The following is a 13655-nucleotide window of genomic DNA, read 5'->3' as shown; positions in this document are numbered from 1 at the left end:
AGTTTACAAAGAGAATTTGACACCCCACCCGCCGCCAGTCGGGCCGGGCTGGGATCTTTATTCGTGTTTGTGGGGAAGATTAACCTACAGAGGCCTGTTAAAATTATAAGGCCAGTTTTCGTTAAAACTGGCATTGGAAAGGGGCGGGCCCAGGCACTTGCAGACGTGCGCACTAGGCTGGGAGTTTGCCGGCAGCTTAGAGGCGTCCTAGCAAAGGCCTGTGTGTGCAGGGTCACCCTGAGGATGTGGCCCGCGCGGTCTCCAGAGTTGGCCTTGAGGGCCTTTGAGATGTAGCCAAGGCAGGGAGGGTGGTCTCTGGAGCTCAGCAGTTTGCTGTTCAAACTCGTAGTCTAGGCCTAACTCCCTGTCTCCCCTGCCGACCGTGCACCCCTCCACCCACCTCCCTGGTATCTGCCCTTGAGGTGTCTTGATGGGCTTGAGTTTATCTTACTCTCAAAGACTGCTAGCAGTCTTCCTCTCCCCCTCGCTCAGCTACCCAGCAAATATTTGAGCCCTTCCTTGTGTCAGGCTAAGGCAAACAGTGCATCACAGAGCCAACCAGGTCTCTGCTCCTGTAGAGTTTACAGTCTAGGCAGGAGATAGACCAATGGTTACACAGTGGTTACATTGTGAGAGTTGGATGGGGGAAGAACAGAGTGCCAAGTCCGGGGCAGTTTGCAGGGGGCCCTAACTTAGTCTAGGGGGAAGGAGCAGGGAAAGCTTTAGGAAGAAAATAACTTAAAAAAAAATTTTTTTTTAATTTATTTTGGCTCCTACTTGGCAGATGCAGAAACTGATGCTCAGAGAAGAGACTGCTCTGCCCAAGGTCACCACCCTGAGCTAGAGGCAGACTTGGAACCTGGATATGCGGGCTCCCACTGGCTTCACTTTCCACTGCCCACATTTGGGTTGTTTTAGGTCTTCTTTGCTGCGCACGGGCTTTCTCTAGTTGTGGCCAGTGGGGGCTACTCGTCGTTGCAGTGCACAGCCTTCTCATTGCAGTGGCTTCTCTTGTTGCAGAGCACGGGCTCTAGGCACGCAGGCTTCAGTAGTTGCGGTGCGTGGGCTCTGGAGCGCAGACTCACTAGTTGTGGCGCACGGGCCTAGTTGCTCCGCAGCATGTGGGATCTTCCTGGACCAGGGCTTGAACCCGTGTCTCCTGCATTGGCAGGCGGATTCTTTAACCACTGCGCCACCAGGGAAGCCCAAAAATAGCTTTTAACCAGAGGAAAGGGAGCCTGGCCCTCTTGGAAGAATGGAAGGAGAAGCAGATGGCTGGAAGAGAGGTTTAAGGGAGAAGGTGGATTGAGATGGGAGGAGAGCCTTGTGGGCTCATTAAAGATTAGAGAGATGATCCTGAGGGTACTAGGAAGCTAACTAGAGGGTTTTAAGCAGAGGAGAGACATAATAAGATTTGAATTTTAAAAACATCATTCTGGGCATCTTGAGGAGGGGTAGACAGTAGGGGAATAAGATGGAAGCAGGGAAACCAGCTGCATTAATGCAGGGGAGACATGATGATGGTGGTTCAGACTCTGGTGGAAGCCGTACAGACCATGAGCAGAGGAGGAATTGTTGACCTGTAAGGGGGGCTGTAATGCTTCGGAAGACTTAGAGTGGCACTCCCCCTGTGGGGCCCCCTTTATTTATCCGTTCATTTATTCAACAAATATTTGAGCACCACTCTGGCCAGAAATTATGCCCAGTTTCCCAGGGAGCGAGGCTGCTGTCTGACCCAGTCGGGGTGGAAGGGAAGGGGTGATGTCTGCAGAGGGGTTGGTGCAGACTTCACTGAGACCCCACAACTGTACAGTATTTGGACACTGGTGTGAGGTTCCTATGCATTTCAGCTCCCACCAGAACCTCCCTCTGCTGACAGCCAGCCAGAGATTTCAGTTCCTACCTGGCATATGGAGAAACTGATGCTCAGAGAAGGGACTGACGTGTCCAAGGTTACCACCCTGAGCTAGAGGCAGACTTGAAACCTGGGTATGCGGGCTCCCACTGGCTTCTCTTCCCACTGCAGTCTGGCTGCCCACATTTGGGTTGTCTCAGGCTCAGAGCGCCTCTCTCCACTGTCAGGCAGGAGACGCTGCAGACAGAGGGGCGCCTGCTCCTTGTCTCTCTGCGTCCAGCTCCAGCCCTGAGATTGCTATATTATTAGCAACAACCCACGGCTGCGCAGAGCTGTACAGCCTCCTGCTTGCCAAGGGACTTACATGCAATATCTCGTTTGATCCATCTGGCCTCGCCAGGAAGTGAAAATTATTATCCCCACTTAACAAGTGAAGGGACTAAGTCTTTTTTTTTTTTTTTTTTTTTTTGAGACTAAGTCTTAAAGACACCAACTATTAGTGCCTCTGATGAACTCCATTGAGGTTCAATAACATACAACTAATATGTATCCATTGAACTCTGATCCCCTGCAACTGTGCTGGGTTCCATAGAATGCAAAGATGAACAGGATCTGGGCTCTGCCCCCAAAGAGGAGATAATCTATAGGGATATCGTGCATATACATTCCTGGCCTTTGTGTAAGACCCTGGTGTGTGGGGCTTTGGAGAAATGGTGCGGGCTCAGAAGCAGAAGTCACTTCTAGCAGAAGGTCTGGGAAGCCTCTGGAAGAGGAAGCATTTAAGCTGGAGTTGGAGGCCATGGGTTTGGATAGGTGGTCCTAGGGTCCCCTCTATGTCCTCTGCCAGCATCCTGGGCTCACCCTCTCATCACAAGTCATTACTTGTCTCCCCTGCCAGGTACTGTGCACCTAATAAGTACTCAACATTTGAATCAATGGAGGAGCAAGTAAACGGTGGAGAGGCAGAATGAGGCCAGTTTGCAGGTGACCTTGATGATCAGCAGGGTCTCTTCCAGTCGTAGAGGGCTGCCATCTGGGGCAGAGCTCTTGGGCGGGTGGGATAGAGCAATGAAACATGTCCTTTCTTCCCTGTTTTTGGTGGCACTTGGCACCCAGCCTAAGTGCTGGGGTTTGGGGGTGAGGGGAGGTGGGTAGGAGCCTTTAATTGGTGGGATCTTTATCAATGGTGCATCCTTGGGAACTGGGGTCACATCCTACTCTCCTGACTCCCCACCTCTGGCCCAAACTGCTTGGCCAGATTTTTGGAACTCTCCCCAAAGGGTGCCAGGAACAGAAGGTATCTGTTGCCTCCAAGATCTTGTTGGACCTGAAGGACACCCTTGACACCCCAGGTTACTCAGGTCCTCTGTGGGGTAGGTGAAGATATGTCACAATCACTGAGGATTGGGTGGTTGTTTCCAGTTTACAGATGGCGACGAAGGCTGCAGAGAGCTCAGTGGCTGCCAGACCTCACAGGTAGTGAGAGGCAGAACGGGGTCCCTGCCTCCAAGGCAGCCCCCTTCTCCGACCTCCCGCTGCCCCTGAGGAAGCCCTCAGCAGGGGCACTCCTCAGTCTGCAACACAGGGTCACCTGGCTGGGCTTTCTGCAGCGGGTGGTGCAGGTGGAAGGGATGATCCAGCTGCCTGGCCCGGTGGCCTCTGCCTTCCCAGAGCAGCCATCCGTCTTGCACTGACTGGGTGCAGCCCAGCAGCTTCCGCGATGAGCTGTGGGCACCTGGCCAGCGAGCTCAGCACCTTCCCTCTGTCGGATCCTTTCTGTCTTTCTGTTTATTTCTCTTTTCTCTGCTTTTATTTAATTTATTTATTTAGCCAGCCTCAGGGCCTCCTGCCCGGCCTTTCCCTGCCCCAGGAGTAACCCCAGGACATCCAGTGCCTCAGAAATCACAGATGCCCCTACTCTGCCTGTGCGTCTCCTCAGCCACCTGCATGACCCAGTGGATAAAAAAGAACAAAGCAAGGGAATACGGTAGTCACGCTCCGCTTTGTTCAAGCCCTTGGCTTCCTCTTCCCTGGTTGTGAAGCTCAGGAGGCCCGAATCGGCCCCATCTTTCCAAGATAGAAGTGCTGGCCCGGAGATCAGAGTTACAGGAGCAAGATGCGAGGGTGGCAGGGCCCTGTGCCAGGCAGAAGGGAAAGGTGTGGAGGTTCAAGCCGCCAGCTGCCCTGCCTGCCGCGCTGCTTCTTCCAAACCCAAACCCTTTGAGCAGACCCCCTTCCCTGGGGCTCAGAGCTCGCAGCTCTGTGAACCATCCCTGCGCCCTCACAGCCTGGTCCTGGGTGGCCTTCCTGAGGCCTTTGGCCCCTGGTTGTCGTTTTCCTCCTTCCCCAGGCCCTGCCTCATCCTGGGGACTTCCAGCATCCACAGGACACAGCGTCTGCCACCAGAGCCTCTCAAGGGAACCAACTCAAACCTGAGCCTCAGCCCTAGCCCCTGTCCACTCCCCAGAATTTTCTGCTGCTCTTGGGCTTCCCACTCTCCTGATGCTCTGGCATCCCACTTCACCACTCCCCTCTACTTGTTCTTCCATGTCCCTGAGCCCTCAGGCCTCTGACCCCCTCCCGCCTTTATTTTCCCACCTTGCCCTGTCCTTGGCCAGTCCTGGCATTCACTCCTTTGATATATTGAGCCCCCTGGCCCCCAGGCCCTCGGCCACAGCTGACCACTGCCTGCCCTGGGTGGTCTGACCTCGACCGTCTCAGCTCCTGGCCCACACTGCTGAGAGCTGCTGGAGAAAACCACAGGGCCGGGCAGATGGGGGCCCTGTGCACGAGGCCTCCAGGCCCAGCTGATCCTTTCCCCAGCTCACTCCTCTGCCCTCCCCAGAGGCTCCCTCAAACCTTCAGCCTGTTCACCAGCCTCCTCCCCTCCTCCCATGACTCAGCAGATGACTTCAGCTTCTCCTTCTCTCCCGGGAATCTCCCAGCCCTCCGCTCAGAAGTGCAGCCCACCTGCCTTCCATCCCGGCTGACCCCTCTTCCAGGGCTCCTGACCTCCCCCACGTCAACATATCCACCTGTTCCTTCCACACCACCCCCATCCTTCCAGCCTCTCTCTCTCCGGACTTTCCCCTGAGCATTTAAACAATCCCAGCCTCTTGCAAACAAAGGAAACCCTCCCTCTGCCATGAGCCACCAGTAATATCAGCGTCTCTCTCCTTCATCTGACCATTAAATTACTGATGAAAATAGTCATTTGCCTAACACAACATTGTAAATCAACTATACTCTAATATAAAATAAAAAATAAATTAAAAAAAAGAAAATACTCATTTCCAAATCCGAATTCACAACTTCTCTACCCCCTGCCATCCTGAACCACTGTAGTTCGGCTCCACTAAAATTACACTTGCCGAGGTTGACAGAGATGCCCTAACTCATGGAAAGGCCTGCTTTTCTGTCCTTACAGTTTTCTGGAGGCACCTGGCACCTTGGAGCACCATGAGGAATGCATGGTCACATCCTGTGCCTCCTGTGGATCCTTCCAGGTCTCCTTCTGAGCCCATCTTTTCTGGCCCAGCGCATACCTCATCCCCTGCTCATTTATACTCCTTAAAGGCCCACGGGTCCACCTCCCACTGCAAACTCAAATTTCTGTGTCTAGACCCAACCTGGGCATCTCACCTCCCAAACTGAACCCATCAGCTTTCCCTTAACCCTGCTCTCTCTAGGAGGATGGGACTGTCCCCATCCACCCACTTTTCTAGGAGTCCTGCGGGGTATCTCCCTCCTCCCACAGCCATCACTGCTCCCTAACCCCTCCCCCAACACGTCTCACAGGGGCTATTATAGGAACCACCCCCCAAAGGGTCTCCCCACCTCTGGTCTCCCCATCCAATCCACTCCCCACTCTAGCTGCCAGAATGACCATTCTGATTTGCAAATCTGGGAATTCCCTGGCAGTCCAGTGGTTAGGACTCCATGCTCTCACTGCCGAGGGCCCAGGTTTCATCCCTGGTTGGGAAACCAAAATCCCACAAGCCTTGTGGGTGGGCCAAAAAAAAAAAAAAAAAAAGACCTTAATAAATGCAAATCTGACTCCATCTCTCCCTTGCTTGATATCTTCCCTGGCTGAAGAATCCAAAGGGCAGAATCTGGTCCATTCTGAGATTCCCAGCCTTAGGGCTTTTCAGGACTGGTTTTATTTATCCTCCCCTCCCCCACTCCCAGAACCCAGAAAATCCCCAAGGTTTCATTGAGCCCTCCTGATTTGTACAGGATAACTGGAGTTCAGATCATTTCAGCGAAGGCCGGAAAATGTGAAGATTTTAGTATTAACCTAAGTGGCTTGTTCTGAGCAAAAGAGAGTCAGAGATCCAGAGAAGAGAAGTGATTTGTTTAAGGTTCAGCACATCATTGGTGCAGCCAGATCTCCAGTGTTCTGTTTGCTGCCCCAGCCCCCGAGGGCAGCCCCAGCCTTGGGGAGTACGCCTGGAATCGGCTGTCCCTCCAACTTCTCCAGGAAGGCCTTGACTTTGACTCATCCTCCTGGAGGACATACTCCTTCCCACTCCCACAAATGAACAGGTCATTCACTTCTGCTCTCAGGCCCCTCCTGCTACCCAGCTTTGTCTGCATCCTCCCACTGGAGAGGTGAGAAGTAAACCCAGGGCTTCCCTGGTGGCGCAGTGGTTAAGAAGCCGCCTGCCAATGCGGGGGACACGGGTTCGAGCCCTGGTCCGGGAAGATCCCACATGCCACGGAGCAACTAAGCCCGTGCGCCACAACTACTGAGCCTGTGCTCTAGAGCCCGCGAGCCACAGCTACTGAAGCCTGCGTGCCTAGAGCCCATCCTCCACAACAGGAGAAGCCACCATAATGAGAAGCCTGCGCACCCAATGAAGAGAAGCCTCCGCTCTCTGCAACTAGAGGAAAGCCCGCGTGCAGCAACAAAGACCCAATGCAGACAAAAATAAAATAAATTAATGAAAAAATAAAACACCATTCACTAAAAAAAAAAAAAAAAAAAAGAATCTGCCTGCCAATGCAGGGGACACAGTTTTGAGCCCTTGTCCGGGAACATCCCACATGCCGCGGAGCAACTAAGCCTGTGCACCACAACTACTGAGCCTGCGCTCTAGAGCCCATGAGCCACAACTACTGAAGCCCGCGCGCCTAGAGCCTGTGCTCCGCAATAAGAGAAGCCACCGCAATGAGAAGCCTGCGCACCACAATGAAGGAGTAGGCCCTGCTCGCTGCAACTAGAGAAAGCCCGCACGCAGCTATGAAGACCCAACGCAGCCAAAAATAAATAAATAGATAAAAGAAGTAAATCCAGCTGTGTGTAGGGAGTCAGGCCTGCCTTCACTGGCTCTGAAAAGAGGCCAACAAAGAAGAGTTCCCTCCAATGAGGAAGAGGAGACACATGAACCTCCTTCATGACCCAGCCCCTCCATTTACTACCTATGTGACCTAGACAGGTGACTTAACCCTTCTGTGCCTTGGATGCCTCATCTGTAGTGTGCCTTCTCTCCTGTCTATGGGGGAATGGGGGCAAACGCATATGCTCTCCTGTTTTTTCTCATTTATTGGCCTTTCCTTGCCCCCTGAGTATTATTAAAGAAACAAGGTGAGGACTTAGGGGGAGGATCACAGAGCACTGATTATAGACCTTGAGGCAGCCTCTGATGGAGGCACCTGGCTCAGCCTAGGTTGGGGTGGCTGCCCTGGGGTTGGAAGGCCAACGTCCACTTGTCATGAAGTGCTCTTAGGCCTTGTATAACCCTCTGGGCACACATCTCTCAAGTTGGGGGGTCAGGAGCTCAGTACCACATGTCCTGGTCATCCATCTCTTTGGCCATCTCTCCATTCCCATCATGCACCAGGCATTATAGATGGAGAAGAAAAAAAGAACGTGCTAAAATGTACTCTTTGTTCCTGGGGAAGCTTGTACAATATGGAGACAAAAGGGCTTCACATGTCCTGGCCTCAAACGTAAAAGGCCTTTGGGGAGAAGGGTTCTCCTTTTTCTTGTAACACCATGAAGTAGAATGAGGAACAATGGGAAAAAGATCTGGGAACCTAAGTGCTGTCCCACAAAGGAAGGGGGACTTTAGGAAATAGTAAACTGCCTATGGCCAGAGGTGTGCTCGCAAGGGCTGACACCCAGGAGATGGGGTGCTATATGTGGGATTTCTCTATTGGATGAACAAGGGTCCTTCTGCTGTCCCTTCCGGTTTACCAACTCCAACTCCAGGAAGACAGGGAGGAAATCTGGCTGGCTCTGAAGCCTAGAAGACAGTGCAGGCCCCATGCTCCTGAGTCATCTCAATTTGCTCAAGGGTTGATGTGGAGGGAGTGCTTTTTGCCCCTGTCTGTTCCCAGGCTCAGAGCAAGGAGTTGGTGCTGTCTGCGCCTACCTCCTGTCCCCTGGTGCAGCCTGGGCTCCTGTCTGCCTGCTGTGTCAACACCAGCGTTCCTATTACATGATCAAGTGGGATTTGCACTCTGGAAGCATTAGTGCTAGGCTGACTTGGCAGAATGGCCAACACAAGAAAATGCCAGTTCCCTGCCTCTTCCAGCCAGCTCTCAGAAGGCCTCACGGCCACTCTACTTCCTCTTTGAGCAACCCAGCCTGGCCTTCTTCAGGGTTTCCAGGGTCTTTTGAGGTCACTCTGGCAGACCACTAATGGTGGAAGAATCCCCCAGAGAGCTTTAAAACCGTACAGGTTCCCAGAACCTACTGTTGGAGATTCTGATCCAGTCTGTTGGACCTAGGACTCTGGATTCTAGACAAGCTCCCCTCAGGTATTTGGGGAACCGCAATGCACAGCCCGGTTGAGAACCACTGGTCAGCATCACCTCTGAGTGGCCGGTCCTCTGGCCCTTCTTATCTGCTGGTCCCTCACCTCTGATTCCTGTCCCACCCTATCCAGACTCAGTCCATGCCATCACTGGACAGCTCTAGCTGATGGAGAAATTGCCTCCTAGAAATGAACTGAAACTGATGGGCTCTCTGCAGCTTGGAGTCTTTTAAAACAAAAAAACACCTGCCTCATTCCCTGTGGTAGGCAGGCTGCCACCATCCCCATCACTGTGGCTCTCCCATGAGTCATTTGCCCTTTGTTGGAGTCAAGCATCAAAATTCTCACTCAGACCCTTCTACCAAGTCAAGAACACATTCATTTCATAGTCCAATTCAGAGGGCATGGTGGACAGTTCTCTTTAAGATTCAGTGGGGAACCTGAGGTCCAGATTGGTGAAGCACTTGGCCCAAGTTCACACAGCTGAGTTTCAGGAGAAGATTCTATCCTGAGCTCCTCTGCCCTGGAATGTCCAACTCTTGAGAATGGGGACAGTTTACCTCTTTGTTTGGGACAATGGCCTATTTTTTATGGTGATGGACATTCCCTTGGTGTGGTAAAGTTTGAAGTGGGCTTTTTTCAGGGGAATGCAAAACTTAAAATATAAAGAACGTTTAGACTTTTCAATCGCTCCCTCCTTCCAGGCCAGTCAGTTTTAGGGGATCTGAGAGGCCCTAGATTTAGGGAAGCTGGCTTGTTGAGGAGCGGTCAGACACTCAGAACGGAAAATTTCTGCGGGTTGTCAGACCCAGGTCAACAGGCTTCCTTTGAAATCTTCTGTCTGGCTCTTCTTCAAGACCATTCTTTCTGGCCGTGGCCCTATTTGCTCCTGGGATTGTCTACAGTTCTGCCTTCCTGAGTTTTGGCTGCAATTTGACCATGGCCGTTCGTTTTGGGGTAAAATCTTTCAAGTTCTCCTCAAGAGGTAAGACCATCGCCAGGCGATTCATTCTTGAAGCAGAGTCTTTTTCATTGAACAAAACTTCCCTGAGCACCTGCTCCATGCCGGTCTCGGAGCTCAGAGGTGACTCCGATGGACCTCTGTCTTTGAGAAATCCATTTGTAAGATCACAGGGGAAAACAAAGTCACACACATACAAGTGCAGTGATGAGGTCTAGAACCTGCGCTGGGAGCTGGTAGGAGCACCGAGGGGGAGCGGTCAGTTCAACACGCTGTGTCTGAGTCTAAAAGATGAAGAGGTAGGATTGAATGGGGGGTAGGAGTAGAAGGAGTTCCCAGCAAAAGGAACAGCTTTTGAAAAGGCCCAGAGTAGGAAGAGGGCACTGCATGGTCAGGAAATGCCAGTCTAGTGTCCTATGTGAGATGCGGGTAGAAAGGTAGGCCGGAGCCTCGGGAAAAGCCCTTGAGTTCCAGGCTAAGAAGCATGGACTTTGGCCCACATGCAATGGGAGTGGCATGCAAGGCAGAGCCAAGGTGAGGGAAGGAGAAGATGGGACGCACATATAGAAAGATCTTTCAGATCTTGTACTGTAGAGGCTAGGAAGACAGTATGGTAAGGCAGTTGGCAGGCTATTGCTACAGGCTGAAAGACCTTAAGAAGCATCCGTGCAATTCTGTTATATTACAGATGTACAGTCTGAGACCCAGAGAGGTACAGTGACTTGTTCAAGGTCACCCAGCAAGATCAATAGCAAAGTCAAAGCTTCAACCTGTGGGTCTTGCCTCCCAGCACAGCCTTCCTCCACTGCTCCAGTATCCTCAGGAGGAGAGGCAACCCACTGAGATCTCCATGTTGTCCTTTGCCTCTGAATCTGTCATGTGCTCTGCCCCTACTGCAGACCAGCCTGTTAGGGCAGTGACTGGGAAGTGTTTCTAGAGGACAGGGTGGGGAGCATTACCGGTCTGTTTGGGAAGATGCTGCTGCTGCTGCCGCCTCCACACCCATCAGGGAGCTTTCTAGCCGCAGGAGGAAGCCAGGAGCCAGGGGATGGGGCTGCAGTGATTTATGACTGCACAGAAACAGCAGGACAGTAATGTCTCTGGCTGGCCTGTGTGTCCGCCAACTCAGCCCAGAGAGGATGCATCTAAAGGTCATATCCTCCAGCACTGGAGATGGGGCAAAGGGTTAGCCACACAGGGTGCCTGCCCAGAGCCTGTGTATGAGGCCAGTCACCAAAGGGCAAGGCCCCTCCTTCCCTGAGCAGATACCAAGGGGTAGATTCTGATAGCCTGGGCAGGAGAGGGTGCCCTTGTTACTGGGAGTCCAGAAGATCTGTCTGGATTTGAATTCAGGTTCTGTTGGTCCTTGCTGTCTGAGCCTTGACTGGTTACACAGCCGAGATCTCTGTGTCTCAGCCTCCAAGTCTAAAAAACAGAGATGGCTGAGCCTCTCAGCTCTGGGACTGAACCCTCCCAGGGTCTTCAGGTACAGATTCCCTGTTTCCACAGCTAAAGAATGTCAATAGCCTTCCATTTCAGAAGAGGAACAGGCTGAATCTAAACTATGACTCGTCACACCTGGGCGGAGCACTTAGCGCTCATTGAATTTAATTTCTCACTTCAAAGGTGGGGAAATTAAGACCCAGAGAGGACACAGTCCTTGCATATAGACCTGGGGGCCAGGCAGAAGCCAGAATGCTAGTTCTCCACCTCCCTGCTCCAGCTTTCTCTTAGCAGTACCACGGCGTGGAGGAGGAAGCCAGAATATTAAGCCATTTGCTCTATGTCATGTTGCCATGCCTCTGAAGCAGCCCTCTAAACAGCCAGGGGCTGCTGGGCAGCTGCAGCTTTAAGCCTAGAGTCTTAAAAAGAATCAAAAGGGAAAGGAGGGCAGGGCCAGCTCTCCCCTGCACCATCGGAGAGAGGCCTGGATGTGGAAACTACAGATGTTATTCCTGTTTGATTTTAGAACATCCTTTTCTTTGCATCTGCTTTGCTTTTTCCCCAAACAGGTTTGGCCTGGAATTTTTTTACTTTATTTTATTCTTTAATTCACATTGGACTGGTGGGGGAGGGAGAGGTCAGAGAGGCAGCCTGAAATGTGCCAGGAAGTTCCTGGGATTTAGCTTCTGGGGCCTGAATCATTGGCACATTTAATCCACATGTGGACAACCAGGGTTGGCTGTAAGGGTTCCCTTCCCATGCACCTGGGATGCCCAGGCCAGAATGGTTGAGGCCTGGCCTTCAGGGAGGAAGAGAAAGGAAGAGGAAGGACTTGGCGAACTCTCATGTAAGAGACAGAAGGAAATGGGAGGGTTTATTCACCAGCAGGATTGCATTTTGCTGGGTGGTGTAGTAAGAGAAGAGGGACCAGATCCCATGTTGGAGGAGGGGAGAACAGAGCTATTTCTAGAGTCCTCTCCTCACTCAGGCCATCTCCTTCACTCCTGCCACAGCACTCTCCCTAAGCGCATGCATACGTTCATTCATTTCTTCATTTCACATGCTCTGCATATGTACGGTGTGCCAGGCACTGTGCTCGGCACTGAGGAAGCAACGATGATGAAGATCAAATGCAAATCTCATCCTTTTCTGCCCTGGTTAAAATCTCTCACAGGCTTTCTATTTATTTTGGAAGAAAGACTTCACTCCCTTGCCTGCCATTCATGGTTCCTCATGTTCTGGCTCCTGACTCCATCCCCAGCCCCACTACCTGTCACTTCAGGCAACAAACATACTGAATTCTTTGCCTATCAATAAATATGTCAGGGAGGAACCTGCTTCTGAGACCCCTGCCTGTGCCCTCTTTGGCTCTCTAATCCTACACATCTTTTTTCTTCTTCTTTTTTTGTTTTTTCTTTCTTTCTTAAAAATTTGTTTTTCATTTTATTTTATTTATTATTATTATTAGTTTTTAATCAAATCCTACACATCTTTAAGGGCCGGGTTGGAAATGTTACCAGCTTTTCCGAGCTGGTGGTTCAGTGGTTAGGACTCCCGCCTTCTCACTGCGGAGGGCCCAGGTTCAACTCCTGGTTGGGAAGTTGCCGACACCGCCCCCCTCCAAAAAATAAAAATAAAAAAGAAACTCTTCCTATCTAGCCTGAATTCCTTGAGGGCAGGGTTCCATGCCCTCTTCCTCCAGTGCCTCGCATAGACCCTGGAATATTCCTTCACAGAAACTCCCTCATTCTCTATTCTCACAAACAAAGCTTCATGTCCACTATCTTTTTTTTTTTTTTTTTACTAGTTATAATTTTCTAACGTACTCTACACGTTATCTTTATTTTGCCTATTTTCTTGGGCGGGGGTTTTGTTTTGTTTTGTTCACTGCTGTACCCCATTACTTAGAACAGTGCTTAGAACATAGTAGTGCTCAGTAGATAAGGGCCGAATAAATGAAATAAATAACATGTGCAGTCAAAACTATGGGGTGTGTGAGCTACATGGAATGTCAAAAAGGGAAGCATATGAGCAAGAATTAGCCTGACCTCAGCGTGTATATCCTAGGCGGGGAGAGAAGGTTTGGTCAACCCCGAGACACAACCCAGTGGTAAGCATCCATTGGCTCTGGTAACTGAATTGAATCTTTAACGCTCCACCCCGGAGAGGAAGAAGGGGCTCCCCAGGGATCAGTCTGCAAACAGCTGCATCCTTTCTGTATATTAACCAGAGTGCCCGGCTGGTATTTGTCTTTCCATATTTCCACCTGTCAGGTCCAAGAACCTCAAGGTGGGGATGGGGGAGCTGGAACCTTGTGGGGGGTGGGGGAGGTTGACAGTCCCCCAAGGTTTGGCTCTTTAATTCAGCCATCCCAGAGGTGGGTACCACCCTGACAGTTTGGATCAATAGTGGACGCGCCCCATCTCCCCAATCCCCCCATGGCGTGCTATTTATCTCGGAAATACGGTCCAGGGCTGAGGCCCTGGCCCCCTCCCCCAGTAATTTCCCGAAGAATATGGGGCGGGGCCGTGAATCAGCACTCGCTCGGACACAGGCAGCCTTCGTCCCCGCCAGGGGTCCCCAGCGGCCGCGGAATTAGACCCCCCCCACCCCGAATCCTCCTCCATCTGCGCGC

This window comes from Phocoena sinus, chromosome 15 (genome assembly GCF_008692025.1).
Source record: "Phocoena sinus isolate mPhoSin1 chromosome 15, mPhoSin1.pri, whole genome shotgun sequence".
Lineage (NCBI taxonomy): Eukaryota > Metazoa > Chordata > Mammalia > Artiodactyla > Phocoenidae > Phocoena > Phocoena sinus.
Note: the sequence above shows the minus strand (reverse complement) of the source record.